This window comes from Hippopotamus amphibius, chromosome 4, assembly GCF_030028045.1.
Source record: "Hippopotamus amphibius kiboko isolate mHipAmp2 chromosome 4, mHipAmp2.hap2, whole genome shotgun sequence".
NCBI lineage: Eukaryota > Metazoa > Chordata > Mammalia > Artiodactyla > Hippopotamidae > Hippopotamus > Hippopotamus amphibius.
Window position 1 is genome coordinate 22,388,347 of NC_080189.1, and position 17,456 is coordinate 22,405,802.

A 17,456-nucleotide genomic window follows, 5' to 3' on the forward strand; every position below is an offset into this window, starting at 1 on the left:
GCTTGTTTCTCTTTAACATCTCTTGTGAGCTCACCAGCCACAAAACAACCTCGTTGCGTTTTTAACTAGCAATTGATCATCCTGAACAGTTCAACATATATTTGTTGAGTGCCTGCTATGCCTAAAGCATTGGGTTTGGCATTTCAGTGCCCAAAAAGATATTCAAGACATGGTCATTTACTGAAGTGGCTTTAGAATATTCAAAACTCACAAAGAAGAAAATCAGTTGTAAGTCCACTATTGGGATATTACCACTATCAATATTTTTCTGTGTCTGTCCAGTCTTTTTTTCTGAGCACATATATTTAAAAATAAATTACCAACATTTTCTGATATCATGATATCTTCCATAATCTGCTTTTTACTGGATGCATAGATATCATCAAAGGAATGTATTACAATTTATAGAATATTTCTTTTTGGACACTTAGGTTACCTCCAAGTGTTCAATATTATAAAGAAGGCATGCTCTACTAAATAGTCTTCCACATTAAGTTTTGTGAGTGCTTCTGGTTATTTTCTTAGAATAAAGTCTTAAAATGAAATTACCGTGTTCAATGATTTGCACATATTAAGATTTTGCCAAATTGCTCCCTAAAATGCTTGAACCAATTTGCATGTCCCATATTGTATGAGGGTATTTATTTCCCTGCATCTTTATCCATGGAAATTACCATTTTAAAGTTCTTGACAATTTGTTAGGCATGATGACGTCTGGTCTTACTTTATATTTCTTAAATTACTACTAAGACTGAACCTTTTTTAATTTTAATGGATCAATTGAATTCCTTTTTCCCTTTTTGCCTTTTCATGTTCTTTACCCACATGGCTTTCATGTTCTTTACCCACACTTCTTTTGAAATGTATTTTTCTTCTACATTTGTAACAGCTCTTTATATATTAAGGACACTACCCTTTGTCATATATATATATTTGATTGCAAAATGTCTAGAATCTCTCATTTATCTTTTAATTTTGTTTGTGGTACTGCTTCATCTACATGAAGTAAAAAGTTTTAAGTAGTCAAATCTATAAATGTTTTTATTTTACAAATCATAAACCTTTATTTTTTCACTCCGGTGTTTACCACCCTAAAAGGTCAAGACATGCTTACACCACTTTGTTCTATCCTTTGGTTTCAAGAAAGAGAAATCTAACTCAAATTGGCTGAAACAAAATATTGAATTTGTTGGCTCACATTAGTAGAAAAGTTCAAAGGCTTCAGGATCATGTTTGGTTCAGTGGCTCACGCAATGTGGAGAGGACCTGATGGTTCCCTCTTCATTTCTTTGCTTTAGTCCCTAGTGACAGCTCCATTCTCAGTAGCCTCTCCCCTCCTGGTCCCTAGATGGTGGCCAAGAACTCCCAGGTTACATGCTTCTGCCTTCACTTCCAGAGGAAAGTGTCTTGTCTTAGCATTCCCACAAAAATCCTGACATTCTCTTTCTTTGATTGAACTGATTTAGGTCCCATGCCCATACATGAAGCAGTCACTGGGGCCAAGGGGATGAAATTTACTGATTGACTTAGTCTGTACCACATGCCCTACCTCCTGGAGTCAGCTTTCTCAAAATGACATGAATGTCCTGCAGAAAGGAAGAGCTGAGAAAGGGGGATGCATGTGAGAAGACAACTAAGGTAAGGACTACATCTTTAAGTATCAAGATGATTGCTTTTGATAGAAAATGACAAATCCTCTGCCATTTGAAAACATTTGTTCTACCACCATTAACACATAGAAATTAGAGTTAAAATTGTGAAAGGAAATGGTCCCTTCCTTAGGTACTGAATTCCTTACATTCAAGTGGCATCGGGACCAACATGGGCACATCATAGTTTCTAAAAGTCTAATCATATGTGGTTGGAACAGTTTCCTCCATGGCCAACTAATCTATAGATTCTCTGAATTCCTTCTTTAAAACAGGTTCCATAGACTCAGTAGAAGAAGTAAGACCATAGCTCCAATTCTCCCCTGAATTCATTCTGGTAAAGTCTCTGTCTCCTGGCTACATTCTTTTCTGGTTACTTATTTGGAGCATTCCTATTTTTTTTTAAAACTAGAAGTCTTACTTATACCACTTTTCAATGTCTTTTCCTGGTTTGTGACCTGAGACCTATATCTTGATCTAAATATCTTCTTAGAGGAACCCTTCAAGGGCTAATGATAGGTAACTAAGTTGGACTGTGGAGCACTGGGGCTTTAAGTTGACCACAGCAGTGATGCAGAAGAGGCAGGACACAATAGTACCTGCGTGCTGTGTGCCAGGCACAGTTCAAAATGTCCTGCCCAGGGCAAGCCATTATCTGACCCCATGAATGGGATTGGTGCCCTTATAAGAAGAGATGATCTCTCTCTCTACGTGTGGATACAGCAAGAAGGTGCTCATTCTGCATCAGGTACCAAATCTGCTGGCACCTTGATCTTGGACTTACTAGCCTTCAGAACTGAGAAATAAATGTTTTTTGTGTAAGTCATCTGGTCCGTGATATTGGTTATAGCAGCTCCAACTGACAATGACATTATCCTCCCCGCCTCTGTGACATACCTGTATGGTGACTTGGCTTCTGTGGGCCAACAATAGTCTCTTTTTACCCTTTCTTAGAGATTTTGACCACAGTTTTCCTCTCGTCTCAGTCCTATCTGTAATACTTGCTGCTCTTCTATTCTTCAACTTATTGTATGATACACCATCACTTAATTACTTTTTTAGACCCCTCCCCACAAAACATTACCATGTTAAATACATCTATTGAAGACACATTCTGATTTTAGAATTATTTAAAATGTGTGGGAAAAGCCTTATTGCTTAGCATCTAGGAAATGCTATAGTTGAATGATTCTGGTTTTCAGCTACCTATTAACATCAGACAGTCTGCTCCATTCAGTAGCACTACCCCTTCTTTATTATTATTCTTTCTATATCCATAAGCAAAAAACAAACAAAAAAACATTGTTTTCAGTACTTTTCCCAGAGCCTAGTTGTCTCTGGATGTTAACCCCTCTGGCATTATTTTCACAGGTCTGAATCCTCTTTTAGAGTGAGGCCTCCCCCTTCTCCCATCTATTTTTGTACATGTCCTTTAAAAATATGAGCTAATCAGAACCTTCTTGAGCAGCCACCTTGATCTTTTTTAGATGCTCCCTTTTCTTTACTGAAATTGCTGGCTTTATAAGAATTTAAATTTCAAGTCATTTTACCCCTCTTGAGCTTTTTTTCCCTAGTTCCTGGCCAGATAGGGCCTTATGTCCACATTTTCTCCTAACTTGCTCAAGTCTTCTTTGTATCCGGTTAGCAAGTGCAGAATTGCCTTCTCTGGATACTACAAATTCAAGGATACTGTGGTCACTTACTTTAAGTTGTCTGTCACTTTCACTTCACCAACACATTCTTCTTAGCTGGTTAGAATTAAGCACAGAATAGTACCTTTTCAATAAGCAATTAGTTTAAATTTGTCATGCCAACTTTATTTGATGTTCACTTTTCAGCAGAATGAGCTTGTCAGTAGATGTTGACGTTCTCCATTACCCCTATATTGTGGCCCTGTGCTATTAATTCTGTCATTTGTATTGGGAAAGCATTATTCATGTTGCCATAACAGGATCACAAGGCATGCTAGAACTAGCTGACAACACATGGCCAGTGGAGAGAGAGCAGGAGCCCAGACAGGAGAGGAGAGCTCTCCCCAGGGCATCAGCTGCGAATACAGAAGCTGGCCTGGATTAGGGCAGCTGGGCTGTGCAAGACCTGATGTCTCTTACCAAGGTGAAGTTCAAGAAGCTATTAATACTAAGAAGTCCAGCATGAAGGGTAAGGCATGTGTGTACCATAGTTAAGGAGATCACAGGAGGGGTGTGAACAGCAGAATATAGCCCTCTGGAAAGAGGACTGGTCAGAGATAAGCTAAACAAGACATCAGAATCATGGTTAAGAGGACCAGGGTCCAGAGAGTGTCCTAAATCAACAAGAAGCCTGGATGCAAGGCAGAGTGACGAGGGACTGAAGGTGTGGAGGTCAAGGTGGAAGCCCAGAATTGGACAAACATGGAGTGGGAGGCATAATAGGAAGGACCTACAGATGTTCAAGGTTCACAGCTGACCTGACTAGAAGGAAGCAAGGTGCTGGGGCTGATACTGATGACACAATTTCTCCCTAGTCAGAACTGGCATTTAAGTCTTGGGGAACTTGGAGAGCTAGATGTATAGGCAGAGCTCCTTAGACAATCCAGCAGCTGGTTCCTAGGGAAGGCAAAGGCAAGACAACTAGCCAGCTGTCTATTGTAAGCTTCTGTCACAATGTCACTTCTGCTTTTATTTTCACCCAGATCTTCTCTACCAGGCATAAACCTTCAGGTTTGTGGGTTTTCATTTGTATTCATAAGCTCTTGACTCACAAGGCTACTCTACTTTGCCTTTAATTATGTGTTTCTTTTGAACACATTGTGTACCTTCATATTGGTGTAATAAAACAGCTATCATTTACTGATTACCTACCATGTACAGGTACCATGCTAGTTGATTTACATATACCATGTCATTTAATTCCCATAGCACCTCCTTGGGAGGTGGATATTATTATACCCATTTTAAAAAGAGGAAACTGAAACTTATATGGTTTATGTAATCAGCCCAAGGTCACACATCTGGGATAAAAAAGAGCTCGGATTTAAACTTAGTTTTGCCTAACTACCTATCTGAGGCTTAAATGACTACATTTATACCGTAATATAGTCAAGCAATTCTCACTGACACCTATCAGCCACTAGATTTTTCACCTATCATCTATCTATCTACCTATCTATCATCTATCTATCTATCTATCTATCTATCTATCTATCTATCTATCTATCTATCTACCTATCCATCTAATCTTCTAACCTTTTATCTCTAACTCCCTAACACTCAGTACTGCACTATGTAAAAGTGATCTTTAATAAGTGCTTACTGAATGAATGAATACAGTTTAAAAATGTGATTACAATTACTATGTCCTCTCTTGGTTTGGGTATTTATATAGTCAAGTGGTAAGAATTCTTCACTTTGCTCTACAGAAACACTACATTCATGCACAGTCATTCATTACATGGATGAGAAGGTGCCAAGTGTTAAATGAACACTGAACTCAGGAGACATACTTTATTTCCAACTAAGTCAGATGTAGGCAAATGTGTTTATATGTGCAAATAAATTTGAGAAGTTAAAGGGTATGTGTGAAACATTATTTTCTTTAGAACTCTGAATCTGAAAACTTTCTCACGACATGATCTTCTTGTTTGTCTGAATCAGAGGTTGCCAAACGAGAGTCCGTGGGCCAAATCTAGCCCACCCCTGTTTTCTCATGGCCGCTGAGCTAAAAATGGTTTTCATATTGTTAAGTAGCTGAAAAAGATCAAAGGAAGAATGATACTTCAAGACATGTGAAAATTATATGAAATTTAAATCTCATTTTCCATAAATAAAGTTTAATTGGAAATACAACTGAGGTCATTCATTTACTTATTGTCTACGGCTGCTTTAGCACTACAATGGCAGAGCTGAGTAGTTGGGACACAGACTGTGTGGCCCACAAAGCCTAAAATATTTCCCTCTACAGAAATATTTGCTAGCCTCTGGTCTAACTAAATAATACAAGATATCATAACATTTTAAATATTGTTTAAGCGACATCTATTATTTTAGTTTCTAACAAAAGGAAACCGGACTCAAAAGTCATGACATCTCTTTTGCTGTGTAGAAGGTTTCCATGTTCTCAGGACAAAGTCAAATGCTTTCCTCCTTTGGTATCCCCTACATTCTCTCCTGATAGGAGTAGTACCTTTCTGAAGAAACAATATCAGACTGAGAAGCTGGTGGTTCTCTAAGAGGTAATATGTTTATTCCTGCCCAAAGTCATCTTTCTCTGACAGGAAACTGGGGCTGGGCATCCTTATGGGTGGTTACAGTGTATTATAGAACTGCAGTGGCACTGAAATGGATTCTCCAGACTCCATCAACTGATTCAAGGTGGTATAATGGAGTCATATAGGTGAGGAAAAGCAAATTGCTCTTTTTGTCATCATCCAGGACCTAAATAAAGACAAAAACTACTCAGAATGATGAGACACAGGTAAATATTACTTATCAAAATGTTTTCAGGAGGCACTTAACATCCCAGCAACATGGCATTTTGAGAGCTCAATTGATGTGTTAGCTCAGGAGTAAAACCAAGGGAGTGGAATGTCTTACTTTTCCTAAGATTAACTTTGGTGTGCAGGACAATTCAAGGGAATACGCCTTATTTATTTTTTGAGACACAAACACACATTCTATTGTCTTTTTGTATCTCTTTCTCTCTCTCTCTCTCTGTATCTCTGTTTCTCTCTCCAATTTAACAAAAATGTACTGATCATTGATTATATGTGTGAGGCACAGTGCAAGCCCTGAGGATACAAAAATTAATCAAATAACCCCAACTTTCAAGGAGCTTAGGGTTTATGAGAGAAACAAGTACAACGATCTTCCTGGACTTTTGGCAGCATTTAACATGAGCCGATCCTCCTTAATATATTCCTGTCTTGGTTCCTTTGGCCCCACAGTCTCCTGGTTTCATTTTTCTGGTTTCTGATTCTTGGTCTCCATTGCCAGCTCTTTTTTTCCTACCCAGTCTCTAAATGATCAGAGTTTAGATGTGGGCCTGCTTTTCTTTTGATTATATATACCCTCCTTAGGCAATCTTCTCCCAAATTTATAAATCCAGTTTTAGCAACTCTCTTGAGCTTCTAATCCATATCACAGAACTGCAGTAGATATCTCCACTTAGACAGAACTTTTGATCTTCCCTTGCAATTCTGATACTGTCCCAGGATTCTCCATCTCAGTAATTGACATTTCTGCTCATGCATCGGATCTTGGAAGAAATCTCAAGTCAAGCATGATGCTACCTTCCTCTCCATAACTCACCATTTCCATTCAACTGTCAAGTTCTTTAAAATAACTATTGACTCTGATCATTCCTCTTCCTGAGCATGCTACCACCCTAGACCAGGAAACCATCATCTCTCACATAAATCACTGAAATACCTTCCCAATTGGTCTCCCCACATCTGTTCTTGCCCTGCTCTATTTTATCTTCTCACAGTTAGTGTTTTTCAAGCAAAAAACCCCAAAATGTAAATAGTCTTTAAAAAGAAACACAATGCTAGTAAAATACACGTTGTTCTTCTTCTTATTTTTTTTTTACTTAGTGATGTATTGTGAAGATCTTTTCACATCGGTACACCTAAAACTGCCTCACAATTTTCAACAGCTGCCTACCATTCACTTGTATAACTGTACCATAATTTATTTAACCATTTCTCTATCGATGGACATGCAGGTTGTTTTCAGTCTTTACCATAAATAATGCTTCAGTGAAGATACTAGGAGTCATTCTTCAATATGTGTGAGTATATTAGATAAATATAGAAAAATGGAGTTGCTAGGTCAAAGGCTTTGTACAGTCAGAAATCTGATAAATACTGCCAGGTTGCCTTCCACAGAGGTTTTACCAATTTTCATCTTATTGACAATGTAAAAAAGTGCCCACTCCTCAGCCTGGTGAACCAAGTATGCTATTAAACTTTTCTATTTGTGTCAACCTGATATGTAAAAAGGACATCTCAATGCAGTTGTAATTTTTATATCTCTTGTCAGGAGGAAGTGTGAGCATTTTTACATATTTTAAGACCCATTTGTATTTCCTTGTCTGCCCTCTATTTGTCATATCTTTCGCCCAGTCTTCCAGAGTTTTGATGTTTTTCTTATTGATTTGTAGGAGTGCTTTGATTTCTTCTTAAATAATCTAATTTCCAGATTCTTTCAGAATCCAGTATTTTTTTAAAAGTCATGATTTTGTCAGATTTTCCCTAATAATAAGTAATCCTCAAATGTTAACTCCACTATAGGGGAGCCCACATGAAAAGCTCAATGTAAAGGTTACGAATTGATTTGCAGAAGTCCTGACTCCCTGAAAATAGCTTGACAAGACTGCCTTATACCTATACCTATACTATTTCATTTAATTTTCCTAACAGCCCTTTGAGGCATGTATTATTATTAACTGCAAAGTAAAGCTAAGAGAATGTGAACGTCTAGGGTCACATAGCTAAAAATTCTTCCACGTCTGGAACCTTAAAAGCGTAGTAATCCATCACACTGGCCATTTCTCAACCACACCAGGCTCTGATCCTTGACGCCTCTAATTTCTAATAATCAATTGTCCTTCTCTTTTGCCATCTACAAACGTCCGATGAACATTTTTAAGTGCCTACCATGTGCCAGGAATCCTCATGGGGTTTTTCATTTTAGAGGGGTTCTCACTTATAAGCAATAAAAACAAACAGTGATAAAGTTTTACTACTATGAAAAAAACTACATAAGATGGGTGGGAAGGGACAAGGAAAGATAACTTTTGGCAGGGTGGTCAGGAAGGGCCTCTTTGAGGTGACATTTAAACAGAGATCAGAATAATCAAAAGAGTATTCCAGGAAAAGGAAATATCTAGGGTAAGTCCTTCAAAAACAAGAGCAATTCTAATGCGTTTGAGGAATAGAAAAAAGACCACTGCAACTGCAGTCAGGGGAGAGTGGTGGGAGATGAGATTAAAGAGGTAGTCTGGGATGCCACATAAGGCTTTCTGGCCAGCAAAGGAGTCTGGATTTTATTCCAAATGTGATCAGAGGACATGGAAGGATTCTAAGATGGAAGTGATATGATCTGATTTATTTTTTATGATTTATGTCATTCTAGCTGTGTTGTGGAGAAAGGAGGCCAAAGTGGAAACAGGAAAACCAATTAGAAGCTATTACCCAGAAGATGATGTTTGTATTAGGGTGACAGCACTAGAGATAGAAAGAGACAGATTGTGGAAATGTTTTGAAGGTTAAAGTTGACCTAAATTCTTCATGGAGTAGACATGAGAACTGAGGAAAAGAGAATCATGAATATCTATGTGCTTTTTGGTTTGAGCAAATGGTAGATGGTGATGCCATTCAATTTGAAGAAGGCTAAAAGAATCCAGAACTTTGTGCTATATATTATTTCTTTAACCTCACAGATCATGATTTTTCTCTTCCCAATACTTTCATTTTCCTTCCCTACTTGGCCTTTAGCCCTTCTTATCCCAAAGAACTTCCTCTATATACCTCATCTACTCCTATCCACTCCTGAATCCAGTACAATCTGGTTACTACCCCCATTATCCCAATAATCTCCTTCTTGCTAAACACAACATTGACCTTGTTGCTAAAACCAAGCAATTTCAGTCCCTTTCTCTAGCATTTAATACTATTGACAATTCCTCCTTGGCTTCTCTGAAACTACTTGTTCCTGGTTCTCCTGCCTCTTTGGATGTTCTTTCCTGTATCTTTGTTTTCTCACCTTTTAAATGTTCACATTTTCATAAGGTTCCAGAGTAGGTCCTTTTCCCTTCTTATTCTATACCTTTTCTCTTGTGGATTTCATCTAATCCATGGACTGTCACTCATTCTGATGATTCCAGCATAGATCTCTCTCCTGAGCTCTAGACTCCTCTGTGCATTTTTGCAGTAGAAAGCTTCACTTTGATGTCCCATGGACACTTCAAACTCAACATGTTTGGAATTAAACTAATTAGCTTCCCTCCTCAACCTATATCTCCTCCTGAAGTCCCTATCTTAGTGAATGGTACCACCATCTTCCCATTTACCTGAGCCATAAATCTCCTCCTATTCCTTAATCCTGCAGATATAATCAATAATCAAATTCAGTTGGTTCTGTGTTCCTAATATTTCTTGAATCCTTCTCCTCTCTCCATTTCCATTCTTCTTGCCTTGGTTTAGACGTCCATCATTTCTTTCCCCATAACGCTGAAACAGCCTCCTAACCAGTCTCCCTGCTTACAGTGTTACCACACTAATAAATTCTCCAAACATGGACATTTGATCACCTCATTATACTCCTTAAAATTCATCAGTAGTTCTCCACTGGCCTTAGGATAAGTTGAAACTTCTTAGGAAGACATAAAAGACTTTTCAAAATGCAAGACCTTGCTGATCTTTCTGGGTTTTGCCACGCATTCATACAAGACAGAGTCTACTACTTGCTGGGCACTGTCCTTCACCTTCAACTCTATGGGCACATCATTTTACCCCCAGGACTTTACACATAGTACTTTCCTTGCCTGGACTACATTTTTCTTTAACTCTCCCACTTGTCTGGATTATTCTGCGTATGCTTCAGAGCTCCTCTCTGAATTCATCTTCTACGATTAGGGACCCTGACTCTGCCCAGTCAAGGTGAAGTGCCTTTCCAATGAGCTCTCTTGTCGCTAACATCTCACTGTTGTGTGATCAACTGTGTACTCATCTGTCTCCTCATTAAACTACAAGATCCTTCAGAGCAGACTGTCTTATTCATCTTTGTATTCCCAGTGCATAGCACGGCACCTGACACATAGCAGGCACTCAATAATGAATAAATAAAGTGGAAGAGTTGGGTTTCAAAGTCAGATCTTTCTCTGGCACAAATCTCATATTTCTTTATGCTACCTCTTAACATCTTGAATCTGAAAATTTCAAAAATCCATGCTTTATTTTTTGCCTATCACTAATTAAAATACAGGCAAATAGATTACCAACTCCATGAGGATTCAGTTAACCACGTATTTCTTGAATAGCCCCTATTCATTATTCCACCATTTTGCTCATCAAAGGACTCTGGGTTAACTAAATCTAAAATAACCGAAAGGTCTTTCAATACACTTTTATATCCTTTCTACCTTTTATCCTGTTGCTTCCACAACACCGAAGAGCAAGCAGAGAGTAAGTACATTGGGAGTCAGGTCGATTTTATTTGATTGTCTAGCAACTGACACTAAAAAGTGATGTGTCAACAACAAACCATTTCCCATTATCATTTCCTCCAAGGTCTCTATGGATAGGTATTAAAATTTCAGTGTGAAAACCTAACATTGCAAAATTCAGCTAAAATTGAAATTTTTATGTAGTGAGTTCAATATAATCACAGAGTTTTGTAAATGGAAGGAATCTTAGAGATCCTTAGCCCAGCACTTTTGTTAAGCTTCCATGTGGAAACACACACCAGAAGACCTGTATTAGCTCACCCAAGGTCATCCGGTCTACAGTATTTCCTAACTTTCAGTTGGCGATCTTTCCTCAATGCCATAGATACCCTATTATTTTCCATCTAAACAAATTATCTACATCAGAACCTATCTATTTACATAGTGCTTATCTTTATGATATTGGCTTTGTGATATCCTTGTTATAAAGAGGGAGGAACTGAAATATAAGCAAGTCTGTCTTACCCAGGGACATAGGAGAATTGGTGAAAGAGACAGTTAGTACAAAGAAATGGGCTTCTGTATGTAGGGTAGCCTTGTAACCACACTCTGTTCTCTGAGTGCCCCAATGCTAACCCAAGCTTATTTGTGCTTGGGGGCCTGGATTCTATTCAATTATATGCCTTATTTAGTCTAAATGATTTTCTCAGCTTCAATGTGTATTTTTTGAGCTTTATTTTAGAAATATCATACTTAAATCTCCCCTTAAATTGAGTTTGTTTTAGTTCTAATGCTGAGGAATGAAGATTCTGGGTAAGAGAAATAAAGATGATGGGTTTTTCTAGGCTTTACATTTCAAGAACGGTTTTCTCAAATGGCAACTGGCAGTCACTTTATTCCTCAAATGATGACGTTTTCCATGGGAATTAGAATTTAATTGGGATAATTTGTTTTCACGGAAAGCACAGATTTCTTTCCAAAGAGGATCAGTTTGATAATGTTTTACCAGCTAGAGCTACGAGACCAAATATAAACCAGTTCTGAGAAACAGGAAGTGAACCTGACTGGTCTAGTCTGCGTGTCCCTGGCAGTGACGCACATACAGAAATCAAATTAGGAAAACAAGATATGTGGGTGTGAGGCAATCGATAATAATCCAGGATGCTACAACACAAGCAAGAACGCCTTTAACCAAATGCCAGTCATTTTAATAACACCCTGAGAAGTTTGATTTCCACATAACATGCTAGTGATTAGAGAGCAGGATGAGCTTGAGTTCCCTAGCAACAGCATGTGCTTTTGAGACAGTCATTAGCCTTTCAGTTAATCCCGCCAACCCCTTACTGCTAATGTATGACTGACATTTAAAAAAAAAAAAGTTGCAGAAAGTGCTTTGAAATTTCCAGGAGCAAAATGGAAAAGAATAATAATTTTTCAAAAAGTTGTCTTGAGAATTGCACTCAGGTAAAAGAAGTAATGTTCCTATATTCCCAGCCTGTCCCTACGTTCACTGCTTTCAGTTCTAGATCTCTGAGTCCCCTCCCGGTAAAGGGCAGCAGAGGTGAAACTGTTCAGAGTTTCAGGCAGTCCCCTCATCCAACATAAATCACAGTCTGAAAGTGGGGTGAAGAGTGGGGCGGGCAGTTTGTGTAGGACTGGGGCTGACAGGGTACAGGGTGGGAGGGAAGGGAAGGCATAGTTTTCTTTCTCCTTTAAGCAGAATAAATTACCCTGGTTGAAGCTGCCTGGGGAAGGAGGGTGGTGAAGGGAATGAAGCTATTTTTCCTATTGATTGTTTAATTGCACCAGAGGCTGTTTGTCCAAGGCCACTGGCCAAGAGCATTATGTTCGTGGCTAAAGTGAGGTTGGGCAGGTTTCCATTCCCTTTCCTAGTTTTCAACAAGACAACCCGTAAAACTCAGCCAGGCTATAGGAATCTGATGTATGTTGACTTTTGCTACTCAGCTGTACCTAAAGCGCCAGGGCTGATGGGATGATGGTTTTCTAACTCTGAATCATCGCCTCTAGCTCGGTCCTTGGTTCAGGATGCACAGCTCCTCTGTGTAGCCTGGGCCAACTGCGGTGCGTTATTCGAACGGTAACTATTGCCGCTGGTCATCCTTATTGCGGCCTGGGTCCCTTTCAGCTGGGCACTGGGCTCCTTCAGTTTGACCGGGGTGATTCCTAGCTCTCCCCGCCTCCCCACCTAACCCCCCTGCGCGCTCCCTTCCCAAGGCGACCACCTGCGCCGCCCCACTTACCATTTGCCCCGCGGGGAGGGCCCCCAGGGGTAGCGGAGCCCTCCCTGCTCCCGGGCGGCTCTGGGGGAACTCGGTGTTTGCCTCCAGCCCTTCGCTACCGGAGAGATCAGGTTCCTCCCCTCCTCCCCTTCCAGCTCCGGCCGCCGCCGCCGCCTCCTTCTTGCATGACACAGCAGAACCGCAGCTGCCGCAGCAAGTCCCAACCATCCGCCCAGGAAGCGCCGCAACCGGGACTCGGGAGGGGCGGAGGGGGGACCAGCCAGGGGCCACCGCCGAGGGGGATTCTTGCCCCCACTTTGCACCACATACTCTATTCCAAGCCCAGGGGCACGGGAACAAAATCAGGCTAAAGCCGACCAGGCCAAGCCCTTGAGGAAAGCTGGGGTTCGGCGTCAGAAGGGATGGGACCAGAAAGAAGGGTGTGAAGGAGACCTCAGTTGAGGCAGGACATTGCAGGTAAAGAAGGGGAAGAAGAGGCCGAGAAGTCGAGGGCCAGACTGTGAAGGAGAATAAAGGAGGTCAAAGAGAGGTAAGGAGGTAGAGTTCCTGAGAAGGGAAAGGGAGCTGGGGAGGGGAGGTGGGGACCATCTGGGGAAGGAGGACTGGGAGGGAGTATTTGGGGAGGCCTGAGCTAAGTATCCAGGCAGCACAGGGCTGATTTGGGAGGCAAAGGCAGAAAAGGGGAAAGGGATGGAAGAATTAGGCGTTAGATAGGAAGGTAAATATTGGGGGACATATTAAGGAATCAGAAAGGATGTGATGGAGATCATGCATCATAGCTGATGAGGGAAACTGATGAGGTGGAGAGAGAGAGACAGTCAAGGCAAAGCCAAAAGAAAGGATGATCTGTCCCACTCTTCAGTTTCCTAAGAAGTTTTTCATAATTATTCCAAACCAACGGGGAGTTTTCCTTATAAATGGAAAAGCATGAACTAAAAGATAGAAAGAGCCGTTTAGCTTCGATTTACAGGGTAAAAATCCCATGGTCCACCCAATCTTTAAAGCAGAGATTTAGGTTTGGGGGTTGTGATTCAATAACATGGAAGGCACTCAAAACTGATGTTACAGTTTCCACACATCACTGGACTTAAGTCTTTCAAAGTTTTTTTTTTTTAAATGTTGCAGTTAAATGCTAGAAATGATGACAAAATTATTGGTTAAAAATATCATAAAAAGGCATACACTTTTCTCTTTCTCTCTATAGACACATATACATATATATGTAAGTCTATATGTAATTTCCAGTGTCTAGCATGTACACTATGATTAAGGGGAAAATGTGTTTTTCTGATTGTTTGATTTCCCACCAAACACAGACTACGCATTTTACAGCAGATCAGCTGCTTCTCACCGTTTGAAAGAATGTGGTCAGAAAAGTAATGCAAAAGCTGCCACTTTGGTTTTGTCTGTACCTTCCAGGTCACATCGTCGTACCTCACTTCCTGACACAAACAAGTTTTCACTGTTGTCAGCAACAAAGCCCTAATATAGCTGCGGAAGAGAAAAACTGCATTACATTCGCCTCCTGCAAGCATCATCAACACAGTTACCGGAGGAATGTAATTCCAGAAAAGCTTTAAAGCTGGTGTGATGGTAATTATGTATCAAATGCCTGATTCTATTTCTGTTATTATTGTTTTGTCATTTCTGATCTACCCAAGAGCTGGCTGAACTCGCAGAGGGACAAATCCAGTTTTTCTTTCTGCCTTGGTAGAATTTAATCAGACCTGATAGAAAACTCATTGCTCTAGGGTAAAATAAAGTAGGAGCCACGAAATGTCATTTTAACAGAGCGTGGGTTTTGTGACCGTAGGAAAGGATTTAAGGACGCTCCTTCTGTTCGGTTTCCTATGTAATGAGCGAAGGCTACACGCACGCACAGACGCCACAGCTCCCGGATGCTGTGGCTCCCTTATCTGGGCTTCTGCAGCGCCAGAAGCCCCTCCGGGATGCTGCGAGGGGCTCTCGGTGGGTGGTGGTACGAACGCTGCGGCCGCGCTGCCAGTCCTGCCGCTGCTGTTGTTGCTGCTGCAGTCACGTGGGAGGCCTTTTAAGTTTCCATAGAGAGGCCTCTCCGGTGTCACATGATGGACATGATATAATGAAACAACATTGTGGAGAGGAAAGCATTAGGGGAGCCCACGGCTACAAAAACAAGTGAGTGAGAAGAGGTGGGAGGAAGAGAAACTACGCCACCTCCCCTGCAGCCGAGCCGCACGCAGCAGCAGCCCGCGGGAAGTGGGCGACGCCGGGGGGAAGGGAGACCTGGTCCCCAGCCCCGGCTGGGGGACCCCGCCGCCCACCGCCAAGAGAATAACTTTTAGCCGGCAGCCTCGGCCAGCAGTGCACCTGTCTCCGGAGCCTCCATCGCTCCTCGTGATGATCAAAGGGGAATTCTAGAAGAATATGCTCTACAAATATACATGCGCATCATTTTCCCCCTTGCGTCTCGCTCTGGAGGAAGGACACAGAAAGGGATTCAAGCAGCAGCGTGTGTTCAGCCCCAAGGTAAGTTCTGGAGGGTGGGGAAAGCCGGCCCCAGCAGGACTTTGGGTTGGGAATTTTGTTCTCGGTTTGGACCTCTCGAGGTGAACGAGGCATCTCCTTGCCGCCGGCGAGGCGGAGGGTTCGATGGTCCAGCAGAAACATTTCCACTGTGGACTCTGTTATTTCCTCTTTCGCACGCCCCGCGGTCCCACCCTGGGACTCCCCGGGGTCCCTTGCCTCCCCCCGGAAGGGGCCGCAGGTCCCAGCCGGGATGTTGGCGGGCCGGGCGAGGGAAGGTAGGGGTTGTGGCGTTACCCGGGAATGCCGAGGCGATTTCGCCATGTTTGTGTTGCTAAGAGCACTTTTTTCTCCTTTGAGGTGGCTTGATGCCACATGGCTCCTCCGGAGCTGCTGCCGGTTTGAGAGTGTGTGGTTTTTTTTCAATGTCCGCATTCCAGCTAATGTTGCGCAGATAAAATTCAAACTTGAGGTAAACAGAAGAGGAGGAGGAGGAGGAGGAGGAGGGGTGGTGGTGGGGAGGGAGACTGTTTCCATTTCGAGATCCCACCTCTTCACTCCGCGGAGACTAACATCCCGAACCTCGAGAGCACTCGCTCCTTTCTCCCACCTACCCCACCTTTGCTGTCGGCCAGAAATAAGGCGGCGGTGGGGGGTGGGGGGAGCGGGGAGTGCCCATAGAGGACGCGGCGTCTGGGTTCTAAAGGGAAAAATAGCTCCTGGCACCCAGGCCTTTGGCTACCTCCCTCGTTACGCCGGGAGGGACGGAGGATGCCGTGCTGTGCTTTGGAGCTGGGGGACTGGAGGACCGCGCTCCCGGGCGGGGCCAGGGGTGCCTGATGATCCCCCTCTCACTCCCTGTTACTTTAGGGAGCCGGAAGGCATCGCTCCCCCCCCGCCCCAGTCCTCCCAGGCGCAGGTTCCAGAAGGCGGGTTGGGTGGGTCTCCAGGTTTCCAGAGGGCGGGTGGCGTAGCAGGTGTGTGGTGGGCATTTCTATTCTGTAAGTTGCATTTGGTGGGACGACGTGGGGGAGTCTTAAAGCGAATGGATGGGCGTCTTTTTTTTTTTTTTTTTTTTTTTGCGCGATTAGGGAGAAAAATCAAGACAACCCCCACCCCGTTTTAAATATCTGATTCAGCTAGAAGCTAGGCTGAAGGGTGAGTGGGGATGTGTAAGGGTGAGGGTGAGCTTCGTCATGTGGAAAACTAAGCTTCTGACAGCTTGTGGCCACCCCACCCCACCTCCTGCAGGGGCGGAAGATGTGGGTTGGGGGGAGATCCGAGAGGAGTGACGTCCTCCGGGGTGGGAGCAGCGCGGGGTCCCGAAGTGCGCCAGGGTCCGCGGCCCAGCCGCGGGGGAGTGCCGGGCCGGGAGGAGGCAGCCACGTGAAGAGGGTCTGCGGAAGCGCGGGAGCTGAGAGATGGGGGTGAAGTGCGTAGCAGAGTCGTGACCGGGGCTGACACGAAGCAGCCGTGGGCGGCGGGCCGAGGAGGAGCGGAGACTCGCGCGGGCCCGACCCCAGCGCCGTGGCGACGGTTTTATTCCGAGCCGCGGCCGGAGCCTCCCACGCAGGGCCGGCGTCCCGGCCGCGGGTGGGTGCGCACGCCAAGGCCGATTCCCGGGAGACCGTTTCCGGGCGGGGTCCCCGGCCGGGAGCGAGGACTGTAAACAGGGTGGCGCCCTCTGCCCTCCCGCCCCAGGCCGGCCGGGGCGCGCGGCCGCGGCGCCGGGCAGTGGCGGCCGGGGCGCGCCCGCTCCCCGCCGCCCCCGCGCGCCCCAGCCGGCCGGCCGGCCGGCCCTCTCTGTTTTTGTTTTGATGGAGCCCGCGTGCAGCTGGCGCGTGTCGAGTCACGTGCCGTGGGCGGGAGGGGGCCGGGGCGCGGGAGGCGGGGG

General features: G+C 43.4%; 1 protein-coding gene and 1 long non-coding RNA gene across 7 annotated transcripts in view; one reads left to right on the forward strand and one right to left on the reverse strand.

Annotated features, from left to right (window-relative positions):
• MKLN1 (muskelin 1) overlaps positions 1 to 13,201 on the reverse strand; it is a 354,784-nt gene extending 341,583 nt beyond the window's left edge. For 3 of the 6 annotated variants that reach the window (XM_057731367.1, XM_057731370.1, XM_057731368.1), the window contains exons 1-2: positions 13,058 to 13,201; positions 3,353 to 3,397 (exon numbers count right to left, since the gene is read on the reverse strand). The gene's annotated coding sequence lies outside the window, so the exon portion shown is untranslated. The remainder of the gene's footprint in view (positions 1 to 3,352; positions 3,398 to 13,057) is intronic. The other 3 variants (XM_057731366.1, XM_057731371.1, XM_057731369.1) reach the window with 1 other exon arrangement.
• A 1,910-nt stretch (positions 13,202 to 15,111) lies between these two features.
• The window catches only part of LOC130852569 (uncharacterized), a 55,926-nt gene continuing 53,581 nt past the window's right edge, over positions 15,112 to 17,456 (forward strand). Inside the window, exon 1 of the long non-coding RNA XR_009053380.1 lies at positions 15,112 to 15,565. This is a non-coding gene — a long non-coding RNA (uncharacterized LOC130852569). The remainder of the gene's footprint in view (positions 15,566 to 17,456) is intronic.